This window comes from Camellia sinensis, chromosome 11, assembly GCF_055761805.1.
Source record: "Camellia sinensis isolate YWXY chromosome 11, ASM5576180v1, whole genome shotgun sequence".
In the NCBI taxonomy this organism is placed as follows: Eukaryota; Viridiplantae; Streptophyta; class Magnoliopsida; order Ericales; family Theaceae; genus Camellia; species Camellia sinensis.
Window position 1 is genome coordinate 126,314,478 of NC_138971.1, and position 17,306 is coordinate 126,331,783.

General features: G+C 38.2%; 1 long non-coding RNA gene across 2 annotated transcripts; it reads right to left on the bottom strand.

The window, feature by feature from the left end:
* Positions 1-3,473: 3,473 nt before the first annotated feature.
* LOC114262369 (uncharacterized) lies at positions 3,474-4,422 on the bottom strand. Of its 2 annotated transcripts, XR_014344501.1 has the most exons (4): positions 4,286-4,422; positions 4,106-4,189; positions 3,717-3,791; positions 3,474-3,613 (listed from the first exon to the last, which is right to left on the bottom strand). It is a non-coding gene; the product is annotated as an uncharacterized LOC114262369 (long non-coding RNA). The 2 variants fall into 2 exon arrangements; XR_014344500.1 differs by lacking the exon at positions 3,474-3,613 and having other exon boundaries at positions 3,734-3,854.
* Positions 4,423-17,306: the final 12,884 nt, after the last annotated feature.

A 17,306-nucleotide genomic window follows, 5' to 3' on the forward strand; every position in this document is an offset into this window, starting at 1 on the left:
AGAAAGAACTCTAGCACAAATACATCACAAGAGAGTCTGGTTCAAGTAAATTCATTAATTTTTATAGACATTTGAAAATTCTATACTGAGATTTTTGCCTTCATTTCAAGCCTACATTGAGGTGCTCGTTTCTAACCCTAGCACAACTCTAGTTTAGAAGTGCCTGCTCGAATTGAGTTACGGTTGGAGTTATTATTGTAGTACTATGCCTTGTCCCATGGATGCACGAAAAACTGGAGCTTTTTTATTTTCAATTTTTTATTTTTTAGTTTTGGATAAGGAAGAAGGAAACTGAAATGCTGAAATCTTTCCTTTAATTTTATTTTTGATTTCCCAGAATTGACAACTTACCATATGCCCTTATAGTTTTGGATAAACTATATTGACAAAGTAGTTTACGATTCTAGTTTTTAGAGGGTAGTTCTAGTTGCGCTTTGCAATTATGAATTCCTCATTTATTTGTCAACGTTCTTGTACACTCACAATGTTGAGTAGCAACAACCAGAATCCTCATTTGGGATCGTTCTTGTACACTCACAATTTTGTATTGCTTTTTTTTTTTTTTTACAAGAATTGTATTTGAGGGATAGAACAACAAAAAAAGTTTGGTCTATGGAGTTGTGAATTTGTTTTGGTCTTTTTATTTTGTCTAAATATGTGACAATGGTGTTTTAGCCAATCGCCGAAGCATCCCCAACTAGTCACACCCCCAAAACATCGCATTCAACTCTCTGTCTCCCACTCGCTGCTTCTCACCTTGCCGATCACCTCTACCTCTGCCGCTGTTAGAGTTGCCAATCGCCGCCATCGCCGCTAGTGGTGCCAATCGTCACCGCCACTGCCACCGCTAGCCCTACCCTCCTCTTAGATCGCCTCACCACTCGGCGATTTGGTAAGTTTCTTTTTCTTTCTCTTTGCTCTCTCTCTCTCTCTCTATGCTTTTTGCTATGCTATCTTTGCTTTTGGCTCTCTTCCTTTGGTTTGGGCTCTCTATCTCATCTTGTTTCTGGTAAGTTTTTTTTTTTACTGACTTGATTCTATTATTGTGAAGTTGTGAGAGGTTGAAAATTTCTTATATTTGATGAGCATTTGTGAAACAAATATAAATGTACTGATTTGACTTAAAATATTTGTAAGCTTTTTGGTTAAAATATAAATGTAGGTTGTTTGGTTAAAATTTTAATGTAGGGTGTTTGGTTAAAAGATTAATATATATATATATATATATTTGTAAACAATATGAAATACAAAAAAAAAAGAAAAAAAAAGAAGAAAAAAGAAGAAAAAATTATTGATTTAGCTGAAAATATGAATGTAGGGTGTTTGGTTATATTTGATGAGCATTCGTTTTTTTTTTTGTGTGTGTGTGTGTGTGTGTGTGTGTGTGTGTTAGGTTGTGGATTTGAATAGGTTACATTCTTTGATTGCTGATTGAAATTTTGAATGGTTTGCTTTTGTTTCTGTTTTTTTTGTTTTCAAATTATTACCTCTTCTACAATTTGTTGCTGATTTACTTGTGTATATGTGTATGTGTGTTTGTCTGGAAAACTTTTATTTATGATGGACATCACTCTTTAGCAAGTTTGGCCCCTCTCTCTCTCTATATGTATGTGTGTATTCTTTCTTAGTTTGATCATTGTTAACAAGTTTTACACTTGGCTTATCATTTTTGTACTTGACTAATTTCACCGAAAAAAGTTAGATTACAACCATGAGAACCCATTCAAGTCAAAGAGAAACCATTTTGTTCCTCCCCTGTTTCTCTGATCTCTATTAGTATGAATGAACCACTTTGATTATTTTCTTTTCTTTTCTTTCATTGCCTTTGTTTTGATTGGTAGATTTCTATAAATCAATTTCTAATATTTCATTTCCTCTTGCTGCAGTTCATGGTTCTTTGTTGCAAGTGGTGTCTTGATATGACTGGATGGCAAGTGGTGTCTTGATATGAATTGCATCATATGGACAACAAACATTAGTGGCATAGTAGATTGTCCACAAATGTTGAGCTCAAAACTTGTATTCTTAGTAGTGAACAAACAATATTGAATTTTAGATGTTAAGTTGAGTGAGTTTGTGGCTTGGGATCAATTTGAGGGAGTATTTGAATTCAATAGAGTTAATAATAAATTGTGATTAGTTTGGTTTGGGTTAGATTTTTGCATCTTTTTGTAAGTTGAATAAATGATACTAAATAAAAGCTAAAAATACTTCTATCCATTTTGAAGATAATTTATTTATTTTCTACTTAATGGGTTTATTATTCTGTAATAAGTAGTAAGTAAAACTGCACTAAACAGTTGAAACATAGATCAGCTTTTTGAAGTCTTGGTATCCAGCTTCAAAATCTGTCCTGAAGGGAAACAACATTTACTAAGTATAGAAGTGTAGACTAAGATAATAATTTGCTCATTTTAGTAAGCAGCCATACTCCTCTGCATAGTCAGGGCTTTGTAGAATTTTGAGATGTATGTTTCTTTCAATAATGCGCTCATCATTGCATATTGTCTCCAAAAAAAAATCTACATGGCAAAGCAAATAGCATGCATAAGACATTAATGAGTTTAAGATGAGATCGACAACATATCAATAAAATTTCTAACTATGCTAATTTAGCCACAAACAACTCTCTTGCAGAAACAGTGGTGTGGTTAATACTAGCAACTCCTGGATTTTTTTACCAAAAATATAAATTAAAAAAATGTTAGTAAAGAGAGCTTATGTCATGATTCAAGTAAATAAAAGAAGAAATAAAAGAAAACGAATAAAAACTTCTGTAAATAAACAAAAACAGTAATGTCAATAAGGCAACAACACTACCAAAATTCCATAACTTTTCTCTTCCATATCTTCTACTATCAGTTCAGTTTTTACCCAGGACAACAACCATGTGGGTCCCCACGCACCACCACAGTGCAAAAACCCAATTCTTTCTCTCTCGCCCTAAACAAAGTCACTGAATCTAGTAAATGTAGAACACCGTGAACCAATGCATTTTTTCTAAACAAGTTTGTTATTGAATAATTAATTTTTAAATACTTCTGAAAGATTTATTTATTAAAGAAGGGTTGAAAAATTACGTTACTGTTACTTCTAGCCCTAAACCAACTCTTATTTCTTGAGGACAATAAATGTAGCCAAGAAGCAGCATCACCAAAAACAGTGATAGCAAAAGGAGAAATGGGTCGAGGTTCAAAACACTCACATTGCAAAGAGTTAAAGATCATTTGGGTTTGGCAACTGTGGTCACCAATCGGCTGCCAGCGGTGGTGCCAGTGACCCATGATTAATGGCATGAGTCTTAACATTTGAATTAAAAATTTAATCAAAATTAAATATTGAAATTATAGATTACACATTCACCATCAGTGAAATAATATGTTACATCGCAGGCGACAACAGTCCATATAATCACCCAAAATGGTGAATAGTTTCAAAACACCAATTAATGAAAAAATATAAATGATGGGAATCGTAACTTTGCAATCCCAGGAAGATCCACCACATAATCATCCTATGCTAAAAAGGCACTTCATATGAAGAAAAGTAGACACCGTAAGAAGCTACTCCAGTAACACGATATTGTACTATTTCGATCAGCTAGTAGAGCTACCTACGAAGAAAAGAAATTATGAGCAATATGTTAAATTACACAAATAGAAATCTTGTTCAATATAATATGACCAAGGGACAAACAAAAGTTTGACAGCACATACAGAACTTTACAGATATAACAGCCACCAATGCTTGATGGTCATGAGTGCATTAAGATGGATTGAAGATTCAAAGCCCTGCATTTTTTAGTGTATGCAGTTGGTCATGGTTCTTTCTTAACTTTTTTTTTCTTCCATAGCCTGTGGGAACATCTCTTTGGTAAAGGCACCCTCAAACATAAAAAGAAACCAATATGCTTTAAATATATTACAAAGCACAAATTTAGAAAAAAATAAGTTTGTATCATCCCAACATAAGTTTGATTTAAGTTGCACGGTAGTTAGTGTAGATCAAACCCAAGAAGCTAGAATAAATATCATAGTCAAAAAGAACAATCAGGATGGTCAGCTATAAAAGTAAGAAAGAAAAATGCATGAAAGATAGAGCTCACATTTTGCACAGTAAGCACTCAGTTTGTTTGGAACAACATCAATGAGCATTTGACTTACAAATAGAATCGTAGGACTCCCCTTGCCTATCTCCCAAGTGATTCAAAGCACAAAAAATTAAGACCTGCTGACGATAGGAGATACAATAATCAAAGAACAGAATTATAACCAAGATAGCTCACCTTCCAAAGATAACGTTGATGCCAGCTATTCTTGCGTCCACAAGTGTATCAGTAGTCCCAGTTATATTGTATCATAGTTGTCAATTCAACAATCAAAATGCTAATAGTGGAATTGTGAATCAAATCAAATCGAGAATCATGAGATTCAGCATAAACTATAAAAAATGATGATAGATAATTGCATATAAGACCCAAAAAAAAAAAAAAAAAACAGAGAGAGATTTTGGTACATGTTACAGTCACAAAACCATCCCCAACCAAGTTATAGTAAAAAAAATCAAGAACCAGCCATAGTTAAAAGATCAAGTCATTCGATACTCATATTCAAGATCCAGCCAATCTGCAGAAAAATAAATTCAAAAGAAAAACATGTAACAAATAAAATGAAATGAAACAAAACCCAAAGCAAAACCAAAAGACGAGCTGAGTTGTCATGTAAAATAAAAGAAAACAAAGTAATAGAAAAAGGTTAGAAAACAAAATGGGAAACAATCGCAGGAGTAAGAGAAGAAAATACAAACAAACCTCAGAAAGTAACGAAACCACTCTTCAGTTTTAGATGCAAAAGAACACTAGGAAAACACAAAACGAACATGGTAAGAAAATAGAAATTAATTAGAGAGAGCAAGAGAAGAACACAAAAATAAATCTCACTCTGCAGCTTCAGATGCAGAAAGAACACCAGGAAAACACAAAATGAACATGGTAAGAAAATAGAGAAGAAAACGTAAACAAACCTCAGAAAGTAACGAAACCACTCTTCAGTTTCAGATGCAAAAAGAACACTAGGAAAACACAAAACGAACATGGTAGGAAAATAGAAATTAATTAGAGAGAGCAAGAGAAGAACACAAAAATAAATCTCACTCTTCAGGTAACGAAAACACTCTTCAGCTTCAGATGCAGAAAGAACACCAGGAAAACACAAAATGAAAATGGTAAGAAAATAGAAATTAATGAAAGAGAGCAAGAGAAGAAAACAAAAACAAATCTCAGAAAAGTAACAGAATAGTATTCAGCTGCAGAAAGAAAACCAACGATATTCGAAAGCGAACCCTATCATTGAAAGAACAGAAAGTCCAATGACTTGAAGAACACCAAAATTGATGAAAGAGAGCAAGAGAAGAACACGAAAGCAAACCTCAGAAGTAATGCAGCAAGCTTCAGTTCGAGAAAAAACCAGCAAAAGGAAAAACCAGAGGAGTGACCAAGAAGAAGAAGAAACAACTCCAGTCAACTCAATAATGTATCCTTTAGATACAAAAAAGAAACACAACAGTGTGGTGTGCATGTGCTTTGAGCTGGAGAAAAACAGATATTGCAACTCTCTTGCAGAAACAGTGGTGTGGTTAATATTAGCAACTCCTGGATTTTTTTACTAGAAATATAAATTAAAAAAATGTTAGTAAAGAGAGCTTATCTCATAATTCAAGTAAATAAAAGAAATCAAATAGAAACTTTTGTACATAAACAAAAACAGTAATGTCAATAAGGCAACAAAACTACCAAAATTCCATAACTTTTCTCTTCCATTTCTTCTACTATCACTTCAGTTTTTACCTAGGACAACAACCATGTGGGTCCCCACGCACCACCACAGTGCAAAAACCCAATTCTTTCTCTCTCGCCCTAAACAAGGTCACTGAATCTAGTAAATGTAGAACACCATGAACCAATGCATTTTTTCTAAACAAGTTTGTTATTGAATAATTAATTTCTAAAAACTTATGAAAGATTCATTTATTAAAGAAGGGTTGAAAATTTATGTCACTGTTACTTCTAGCCCTCAATTGACTCTTATTTCTTTAGGACATTAAATGTAGCCAAGAAGCAACATCACCAAAAACAGTGATAGCAAAAAGGAGAAATGGTTTGAGGTTTGAAACACTGACATTGCAAAGAGTTGAAGATCATTTGGGTTCGGCAACTGTGGTCACCAATCGGCTGCCAGCGGTGGTGCCAGTGACCCATGATTAATGGCATGAGTCTTAACATTTGAATTAAAAATTTAATCAAAATTAAATATTGAAATTATAGATTAAACATTTACCATCAGTGGAATAATATGTTACATCGTAGGCGACAACAGTCCATATAATCACCAAAAATGGTGAATAGTTTTCAAAACACCAATTAATGAAAAAATATAAATGATGGGAATCGTAACTTTGCAATCCCAGGAAGATCCACCACATAATCATCCTATGCTAAAAAAGCACTTCATATGAAGAAAAGTAGACACAGTAAGAAGCTGCTCTAGTTACACGATATTGTACTATTTTGATCAGCTAGTAGAGCTACCTACGAAGAAAAGAAATTATGAGCAATATGTTAAATTACACAAATAGAAATCTTGTTCAATATAATATGACCAAGAGACAAACAAAAGTTGACAGCACATACAGAACTTTACAGATATAACAGCCACCAATGCTTGATGGTCATGAGTGCATTAAGATGGATTGAAGATTCAATGCCCTGCATTTTTTAGTGTATGCAGTTGGTCATGGTTCTTTGCTAAGTTTTTGGTTAGTGTAGATCAAACCAAAGAAGCTAGAATAAATATCATAGTCAAAAAGAACAATTAGGATGATCAACTATAAAAGTAATCACCCAAACAGGAGATGTAAGTTGCAACTAAAGGTTTCAAAACACTCATTACTAAAAAAATATAACACCACATAATCATCCAATCACTAATCATCCAAATCCAAGGTCAGGTAACCAAAGGTTTGAAAATCCTAAACAAAATTCTATTCAGTGTCTGCATCATCCATAATTTATTGCATAAACTAATTTCAATTATCAAGTCTACACACCAAGACAAATGTAAAAGCATCAATTAACCAACAGCAATTTTCAAAGCAGCCAAAATTAGTAACTAAATATGTAAAACATCAGGATAATATAACCAAAATTTTCATACAAATAAACCTAAAATCCAAAAATTTAAACACCGAAAAAGAAAAAAAAAATCCGAATAGTTCAAAAGAAATAGATACACTATGTGATATGCACCTAACAATTTTGTGGAGTATGTGACGCGCAAAAAGTTTGAATCCAAAATTTGAGATAAGTATCCACATTTTTTAAGGCAAAATATAAATAAATAAAATTTAAAAATGAATGAAAATAGATAAAAAGAAAAACATTTTAACCATAATACCAATTCCTCATAAAATCCATCTTGAACACAAGGCAACAGTGCAAAACTTCTAGAAGGATTAACAAATGTGCATGCCATGGTTGGATTTAAGTAAGTTATGATACCTCTTTTATGATCTTGCGCTAAGAATGCACATCATATGAAGAAAACTTGACACGGTAAAAAAGCTGCTCCAGTGACACGATATCCTACAATTTCGATCTGCTAGTAGAGCTACCCACGAAGAAAAGGCATTATGAGCAATAAGTTGAATTGCACAAATAGAAATCTTGTTCAATATAATATGACCACGAGACAAACAAAAGTTTGACAGCACATACAGAACTTTCCAGATATAACACCCAGCAATGCTTGATGGTCATGGGTGCATTAAGATGGATTGAAATTCAATGCCCTGCATTTTGTAGTGTATGCAATTGGTCATGGTTCTTTGCTAACTTTTTTTTTTTCTACAATATCCTGTGGGAACTTCTCTTTGGTAAAGGCACTGTCAAACATAAAGAGAAACCAATATGCGTCAAATATATTCCAAAGCACAAATTAGAAAAAAAATAAGTTTGTATCATCCCAATATGTTTTACTCAAGAAACTCAAAATGAGGGAGAGAATAGAAATTTTCAAAGCATGATTTTTCCTCAATATAGAAAAAAAATATATATACAAATACAAATACACAAAACAAAATCCTAAAATTTACAATAGTTGCAATACGGAAATTCATTAAAAATAAAAATAAAAAAATATTAAACAATCAAAAGCAAAGCAAACCAAAAAAATCAAATTGAAAATTGAAGATAAGAAAACAGTAGAATTCTACTTTCAGCTTTGACTGATAAAAAAAATTAATAACAGATATTCAATAAGGGTTAGGGTTTTGAAATCAAAGCACCAATGGCACATTTAGATGAAGCTTAGAGTTAGCAACAAACCTGAACTACGGAAAAGAGTTCTCGGAAAAATTCGATTCGACTGGAAGGGAAGGGAAAAGACGATGACAAGGTCTTTGCTCACAAACCCATGGTGGAGACGTCCAGAGAGTGAGAGCTTGTGAAGAAGATGTCAATATGGCTGAAGCCCGGATCGCCGACGAGGCTGGTGGTCCTCGGAAGCTTCGGCTATGGCCGAAGAGAAGAGGGAAGAGAAAAGGGAGGAGAAAAGCCAACAAGAGGGCCAAACACGACTGATTCAATTTTGTTCCCCTTGTAACCAGCTAGACCGGTTGCCTTAAATTATTTAAATAATTTAATTATGACCTAGTTATGAGGTAATATAGTATAAATAAATAACTGAATATAATTAAGTTATAAACTAATATGATAGTAGTTATGACTAATATGATGTTGGTTATGACATAAAACCATACAAGCTCATAACTAAATGTATGGTACATCTAAATGTACCATAGCATCACCCTGTCTGAGATGCTTGGTAATTGATATTATTAATCCAGTGTACAAGTGCTCTATGATTTAAGTATCTAGAATCGTTTTCATGCCAAAGTTCTTTCTTCCCATGGATCAGAAAATGAAAAGCAATGAAGCGGTCTTTGTCACCTGAGGCCATTTATAAAATGGCAAGAGAGCGCAAGCAGCCAAATACAAATCAAACTAAATTCTACCGATCAACCCAACTACTTCACTTGCTAAGCCATGCCATTAGTAAAAGAACTGGGAGCTCTAGACCCATTCACGGTGCTCGTGGAACAGTGAAGGTGGATCCTATGATTAGTATGTAGAGTGAAGACAATATATGTCGTGGTATCAGAAACATTTATATGTAATTGTGTCAGCCGTGGGCTTTTCTTTATGTGTGGGGAATATATATGCTGTAATATTCAAATCTATCATTCGAGATATCATTGCATTTTAACTTGAGAGTTCTTGTAAACATAGCCTTGGATGGAATTGAGAGTTTTTTTTTTTAATTTTTTTTTTATTTTATATTGTGGAATCTAGGGCCTTTTTTAATCATTGCATTTGTTGAGTTTTCATTGACTTGAATATGAAAAACTTGCAATCGAAAGATGTTGAAAACATGTACAATTTTTTTTTAGTATTAAAGGTTTGTGGTGGTACATCTGATGGACTTGTTTGTAGAGATCATGTTCCCAGAAAACGATAAAATTGTGTCATGTTAAGTAATTGAGACAAACTTATTGAGTTCAGTTGAGTAGGTTTTTTTATTATTTTTTATCCTCCTATTATTTATTTATTTATTATTTTCTTCAATTTTGTGCCCCTATTGCTTAGGCAGCTTCAGCCGGTGTAAAACAAAGGTAGGCTTACCAACTCTTGCTGGTGCAAAAGCAATTTAGCAATTTCATTTCATTTATATTATGTTTGAATATTGAATAAAAGAGAGAAAAAAAATAGCGTGTGACCTACTGTGAGGATATATTTTCTGAATACCAACACGTGGCATGGTGACGCCGACGTGTCAGCCGAGGTGCCACGTGTCCTGGTAGTTACGCCGAGGTGATCTCGGAGTTGCCAAGATTATCTCCAAAGATATCGGAATCCGAGATAGGCGGATAGGGGACAAGAGTCCTAAGACGAAGAGGGGACTTAACCTAGATAAGGATAAAGCTCTTAGGGAGTTTATCTTTATCTCTTAAAGAGTCCAAAGTAAACATTGATATGAAGTTCATAGAAGTCATACTTCTAGTGGGACTTGGATTGAGTATATTATAAAAGAGAGGCACCCCCGTGGGTCTAAGGTATGCAATTTATGTTTTGAGTATTCAGTTTAGCACTTGATTATCTTTGAGAGATATACTGACTTGATCGTCGGAGTGCCCCCGGGTGGAAGAACCACCGCCGGAGCTTTTTCTTTCTGTTACAGGTTGCTAAAGCCATCTATTCTTCCTGTGCTCTCCAGCTGATCACTAAACGGGCAGTGTGGTCAGATTTTCACCCACACAATTTGGCGTCGTCTGTGGGAACGAAGGAAGAATAGATGGCCAGTAACGGACAGCAGGAAAATATTGGGGATGACGCTCCCACTGGGAGTAGCAGACCAATTGACCTTGACATTGAAGGAGACAACCACAATGCAGAAGCCCGTGACCAGGGTCACAGAGAGAACGACGTCATCCCGGAAGGCGACACGTCAAAAAGAACAAACCAAGGAAAGTACTACAATGAAGATAACCTCCAGGTATGGAGGGACAGGTGCCTACAGAGGGATGAGGAAGTAAAAGAATTGGCGAACAAATTGGCAGACCTTCAGTCAGTCGTCAACTTCATGATGCAGAATAATGTTATGCAGCCACCATACCCGTTGCAAGATACACCGATGCCAGCAACCAACACCCAAAAGGGCGGAAGAAAAACAATCCCCGAGGTCCCTCAGCATACCAGGAGCGGAAGGCATTCTCACCGGCCTTCCAGGGAAGTCGGACGGGAAAAGCCGAGGCAAGAAGAGTCCCGAAGGACGCACCACATGAAGAATCCAGAGCCCAAAGAACATCGACATGTTCAGGGGCAGGTACTCCACTTTGACGAAACCCATGAAGAAAGATCCAAACGGACCCACCACGAGGCCGAAAGCAGTGTACCAAAAAGACTAAAATCCAAAGACAGCCGAGCTCCAGGGAGGAGCAAAGAAGACCTGAGGGACTACCTCAAAAGGAGGCAGCAGAATGCTGAAGCCGAGGTAAACTCCCCAGCAAAACCGAAGACAGCCTTTTCGATGGAACTGGACAAATTCGAACCACCCAAAAGATTCAATATGCCGAGGTTTCAAATCTATGATGGTAAGTCAAATCCAAACTTTCATGTTGGGCTATACCTGAATTCAATGGCATTATATAGCGGAAACGAGCCGTTGCTCTGCAAAGTATTCCCCTCATCCTTTGGGAAAATTGCATCTGATTGGTTCCATAAGTTACCAAAAGGAAGCATAAAGACATGGGAAGGCCTGGCCGAGATGTTTGTGGCCAGGTTCGTGACCAACAAGCTGCAACCCCTGAGAGTTGATGCTTTGATGGCTCTAAGAATCACCAAGGAAGAAGGCCTTAGGGCCTATGCGAAGAGGTACTACGAGGTGTTCAACCGAATACCCGAATGCAACCAGGAAGTAGCAGTCGTGTCTTTCAAGAACGGCCTGAAAGATGACTGCCCACTACGGAAGTCTTTGGCAAAAACATTGCCAAAAAGCATGGAAGAACTCATGGCAAGAATTGAGAAATACGCCAGGGCCGAAGAAGATACATCGGGAAACAAAGAGGTAAAGCAAGAAAAGGGAAACGGCTCGCCAAAGCGAGGCCGAGTCAACAATGGGCCGACCAAACAAGAAACAGAATTAAGAAATAAACAAGCGGTAACGACGGTATTCCGGATCCCAATCCATAAAGTCTTAGATCAGATTCGAAATTAACCTTATTTCAGGGCTCCGGCAAGAGCACCAGGGGAATTCATGGGGAGGAACGTTGGTAGACGTTGTGCCTACCACAATGAAGAAGGGCACCCAACTCAAGGCTGCAGAGCCTTGAAAGCACACTTGGAGGACCTGGTAAAACAAGGCCTTCTGAGGGACTTGGTCGATGAGGCCAGGACAAGGGAAGAACAGGCAAGGTTGCCTCAAGCACCAGCAGCACCGCCTCCCCCAGCATAACTACCACAAGCAGGAGGACCGAGGGTGGTTAATGTGATCCACTCAAGGGTCAACGAAAACGAAGTCAGAGGAGAAACCCAGAGGGTAAGACATTTGCAGCAAATCTACCAAGTCGGGGAGAAGAGACATCGGCCAGAAGAATGCCAAGGCCCGATGATAGCCTTTACTGAAGCCGACCTGGAATGGGTCCAACATCCGCATAATGATGCCTTGGTAGTATCCCTCCAAGTTGGGGAATGCCAAGTGAAACGCATCCTAATAGATCAAGGCAGCTCCTGTGACATCATGTATGTCAGATGTTACAAAGAGCTGGGCCTTCACCCTGATGACTTAGAACAATCCAGCGGCCCGATGGTCGGCTTTAATGGAACGCCGACATGGCCACTGGGCGCAACAAGCTTGGAGGTACAAGCCGGCACTAAGAAGATCCAGACGGAATTTCTGGTAATTGACACACCCTCACCATACAACATCATCTTGGGAAGGCCGTGGTTGCATGCAATGGGGGCAGTTCCCTCAACGTTGCATCAACTACTGCGGTTCCCAACAGAGCATGGAATTGAAGAAGTCAGAGGGGATCAACTACAAGCAAAAAATTTGCTCCATGGCAGCAATAAAGTCCACCTGTAGTATACGGGAGCCAAAGAAAGCAGAAGTTGAAGATGAGGACATGGAAGTCCTAGAAGACGTCGGGAAGGAACCAGCTGAAAAGAGCGAAGAGGCGCTAAAAAAAGTTTTCGTCCAAGAGGACGACGAAGAGCGTTTCTTTCTTCTCGGCTCAGGATTAAGTAGAGAAGAAGAGAAAGAACTGGAAGATTTTTTAAGGGCAAACATAGAGGTGTTCGCCTGGACACCTTATGAAATGCCAGGCATCGACCCCGAGGTCACTTGCCACAGACTGAATGTCGACAGATCGGCAAAACCTGTGATTCAACGAGCCAGAAGACCGACGTTGATGCACGTCGAAGCAGTAGAAGAAGAGGTAGACAGACTCCTGGAGGCCAGGGCCATCCGAGAAGTTCAGTACCCAACATGGCTGTCCAACACAGTAGTAGTAAAAAAGAAGAATGGTAAATGGAGGGTTTGTGTAGACTTTACCAGCCTCAACAAAGCCTGTCCCAAAGACAGCTTTCCCCTACCAAAGATCGACCAACTGGTAGATGCTACTTCAGGACATGAAAGGATGAGTTTTCTAGATGCATACAGAGGGTACCACCAGATTGCCATGTACCCTCCAGACGAGGAGAAGACCGCGTTCATCACCCCTAAAGGCTTGTACTGTTACAAGGTAATGCCTTTTGGGTTGAAAAACGCAGGAGCAACCTATCAGAGGTTAGTAACAAAGATGTTTAAGCACCTAATTGGTAAAACAGTAGAAGTTTACATCGATGACATGGTCGTAAAGACCAAGGAATCAAAGGGTCATCTTGCCGACCTAAAAGAGGTCTTCGACATACTCAAAAGATATCGGCTCCGACTCAACGCCTCGAAGTGCGCCTTCGGAATTGGATCGGGCAAATTTTTAGGGTATCTGGTAACAAGAAAGGGCATTGAGGCCAGCCCAGACCAAATCAAGGCCATCCTAGAACTACAGAGCCCGACATCGGCAAAGCAAGTTCAAATGCTTACTGGAAGGGCCGCAGCCCTAAACAGATTCATTAGCAGAAGCTCAGATAAGTGCAGACCCTTCTTTAACCTGGTGAAAAAAGCCACAGAGTTCCTATGGACAGAAGAATGTGAAGATGCCTTAACCGACCTAAAAAAGTACTTGACCTCAACTCCGGTTCTTTCCAACCCAGTTCCAGGAGAGGAGTTGTTTTTGTACTTAGCAGTCTCAGAACACGCAGTCAGTGCGGTACTAATCCGAGAGGAAAAAGGGGAGCAAAAGGCTGTCTATTATGTAAGTAAAACTCTGGCCGACGCAGAAACAAGATACCTACCACTGGAAAAATTAATGCTGGCCTTAGTAATGGCTTCAAAGAAATTGAGCTATTACTTTTAGGCACACAAGATTGTGGTCCTAACAGAACACCCACTGAAGTCCTTGTTGCAACAAGGAGACTTAACAGGAAGGATAGCAAAATGGGCAGTAACCCTGGGCCAGTTTGACCTGGAGTTTAGGCCGAGAACAGCAATAAAGGGCCAAGTTTTGGCCGACTTCGTCGCAGAACTCACACCTGAAGCCATCGCACATCGGGCTCCGTCGAGCCAAGATGAGCATTATCCCAACAAGCAAAAAGAATCCCAGCCAAAGAATAAAAAGCAAGAGAAAGAGAAGCTCAGACCCTGCAGCATCTACATCGGCGATTCATTCAGACTATTTGTCGATGGAAGTTCAAACCGCCAGGGAGCAGGGGCAGGAGTACTACTGATATCTCCAGATGGAGAAATAGTAGAACAGTCCATTCGTTTGGGATTCAAAGCCTCAAACAATGAAGCAGAATATGAAGCATTAATCGCAGGGCTAAAGCTGGCAGCAGCAGCAGAAGCAGATGAGGTAATTGTTTTTTGTGATTCACAACTCATTGTTAACCAGTCAACAGGAGAATTTGCAGCCAGGGACGAAAGAATGTCAGTATATGCAAAGGAAGTCATTAGACTGGCAGCCCTATTTCAGAACTGCAGATTACTCCAAGTTGGCCGAGATGACAACACCCACGCCGACGCGTTGGCTAACCTGGCCAGTTCAATTCAAACTGGAAAAACAAGGACAATTATGATCGACTACATGTCGGCCCCAAGCATAGATAAACAGAGCACCGAACAAGAAGCAATGTGCGTGGACTTGGGACCAAGCTGGATGGATGCAATCATTGCATTCCTAAAAGAGGGGAAGCTGCCAGAAGACCATAAGGAAGCACATAAAATTAGACTGAAGTCGGCCAGATACAGTCTAACAGCAGAAGGCCATCTCTACAGGAGGTCCTTCACGGGACCGCTCTTAAGGTGCGTACATCCTTTGCAGGTTGAAGATTTTCTCTACGAAATTCATGAAGGAATCTGTGGAAGCCATACTGGGGGCAGATCATTAGCCCACAGGGCAATTACCCAGGGGTATTGGTGGCCCTACATGCAAAAGGATGCCGAAGCCTATGTAAAGAAGTGTGAACAATGCCAAAGTTTGCATTTGATACATCAGCCAGCTGCCGACCTGAACCCAGTATCCAGCCCTTGGCCGTTTGCCCAATGGGGCATGGATCTGGTTGGACAACTTCCCCAGGCAACTGGGCAGAGAAAATACTTGCTGGTAGCAACAGACTACTTTACAAAATGGATAGAGGCAGAACCTCTTGCAAAAATCCGAGATGTGGACGTCAAGAATTTCATATGGAGAAACATCATCACCAGATTTGGGATTCCAAGAGCAATAGTTGCCGACAACGGAACACAGTTTGACAGCAAGCTCATCAAGAACTTTTGTGCAAAATTCAAGATCAAGAATTATTTCTCAACACCAAGTTTTCCTCAAAGCAATGGGCAAGCAGAGGCATCCAACAAAGTAATCCTGGACGGAATAAAGAAGAGGCTGCAGGCAGCAAAAGGAAAGTGGGTAGACGAGTTGCCCAACGTACTTTGGGCATATCGGACTACGCCGAGAAGGTCAACGGGAGAATCCCCCTTTGCCATGGCTTATGGCACAGAAGCAGTCATCCCATTGGAAATCGGCATCCCAGGGATCAGAACCCAGGGAGTAGAAAATGGCACCAATGACATACTCTTAGCCCGAGATCTGGATTTGTTGGAAGAACGAAGAGAGAAAGCTGCAATTCAGCTTGCAGTATACCAGCAACAGCTTGCCAGAACTTACAACAAGAAGGTTAATCCAAGAGATTTTCAAGTCGGCGACCTAGTACTAAGGAAAGTCGTCGGGAACAAGAAGGATCCCAAGGAAGGCAAGCTTGGCCCAAACTGGGAAGGACCCTACAGAATTACTTCAGTATTAGGCAATGGAGCTTATCGGCTTGAGGATAATGAGGGCAAAGCACTACCCAGACCTTGGAATACTTGTAATTTGAAATATTTCTATCATTAAGATGTGCATCATTTTTTGACCGACGTCATCAATAAAGTCTCTTCAGAATTCTTTCAACACATATGATTGATAAAGTTATGCATTGTTGTTTATTGAAAACGTAATTAATGTGAACCCAAGTCAAACTCAAGTTCACATTGGGGGCAAAGAATAAACCGAGATTATTCCTTAATTCACTTGTTGAAATTTGTAGCAATTTACAAGTTGGAATTAAGCTGATTCCTTATCTTCACTTGTTGAAATTTGTAGCAATTTACAAGTTGAAGTTAAGCCGAGATTATTCCTTAATTCACTTGTTGAAATTTGTAGCAATTTACAAGTTGGAATTAAGCTGATTCCTTATCTTCACTTGTTGAAATTTGTAGCAATTTACAAGTTGAAGTTAAGCCGAGATTATTCCTTAATTCACTTGTTGAAATTTGTAGTAATTTACAAGTTGGAATTAAACTGATTCCTTATCTTCACTTGTTGAAATTTGTAGCAATTTACAAGTTGGAATTAAACTGATTCCTTATCTTCACTTGTTGAAATTTGTAGCAATTTACAAGTTGGAATTAAGCTGATTCCTTATCTTCACTTGTTGAAATTTGTAACAATTTACAAGTTGAAGTTAAGCCGAGATTATTCCTTAATTCACTTGTTGAAATTTGTAGCAATTTACAAGTTGGAATTAAACTGATTCCTTATCTTCACTTGTTGAAATTTGTAGCAATTTACAAGTTGAAGTTAAGCCGAGGTTATTGCTTAAGTTCTCATAGCAATATGTGGGTTGCTTAACCCTAAGGAAAATACTTAACACTTGTTGAAATTTATAGCAATTTACAAGTTTATGTTAAGCCGACATATGATCACCCGCTGAGGTATACAGAAATTTACAGGTTGAAATAAAGGCTAAGTATATTATTTACTACTTATTGAACTTTGTAGCAATTTACAAGTAGGATAGATCGAGATTACTGTTTGAAACTTACTTAAGAAGAAACTTGCAAAGTTTACATTCAGAAATATATGTTTTATACTTGTTAAAATTTATGAAAAAGTTTGCAGGTCAGTATCTTGCCGAAGTAAAAGTTTTGTAGTTATACCCGAGGTATGAAACCCCGAGAAGATTGCACAAAGGAAGCAACATGAAGAAGCATGCAAAAAAAAAAAATTCTAAGTACAAGACTATGCAGAAGCAGTCAACAGAACATCACAAGATTAAAACA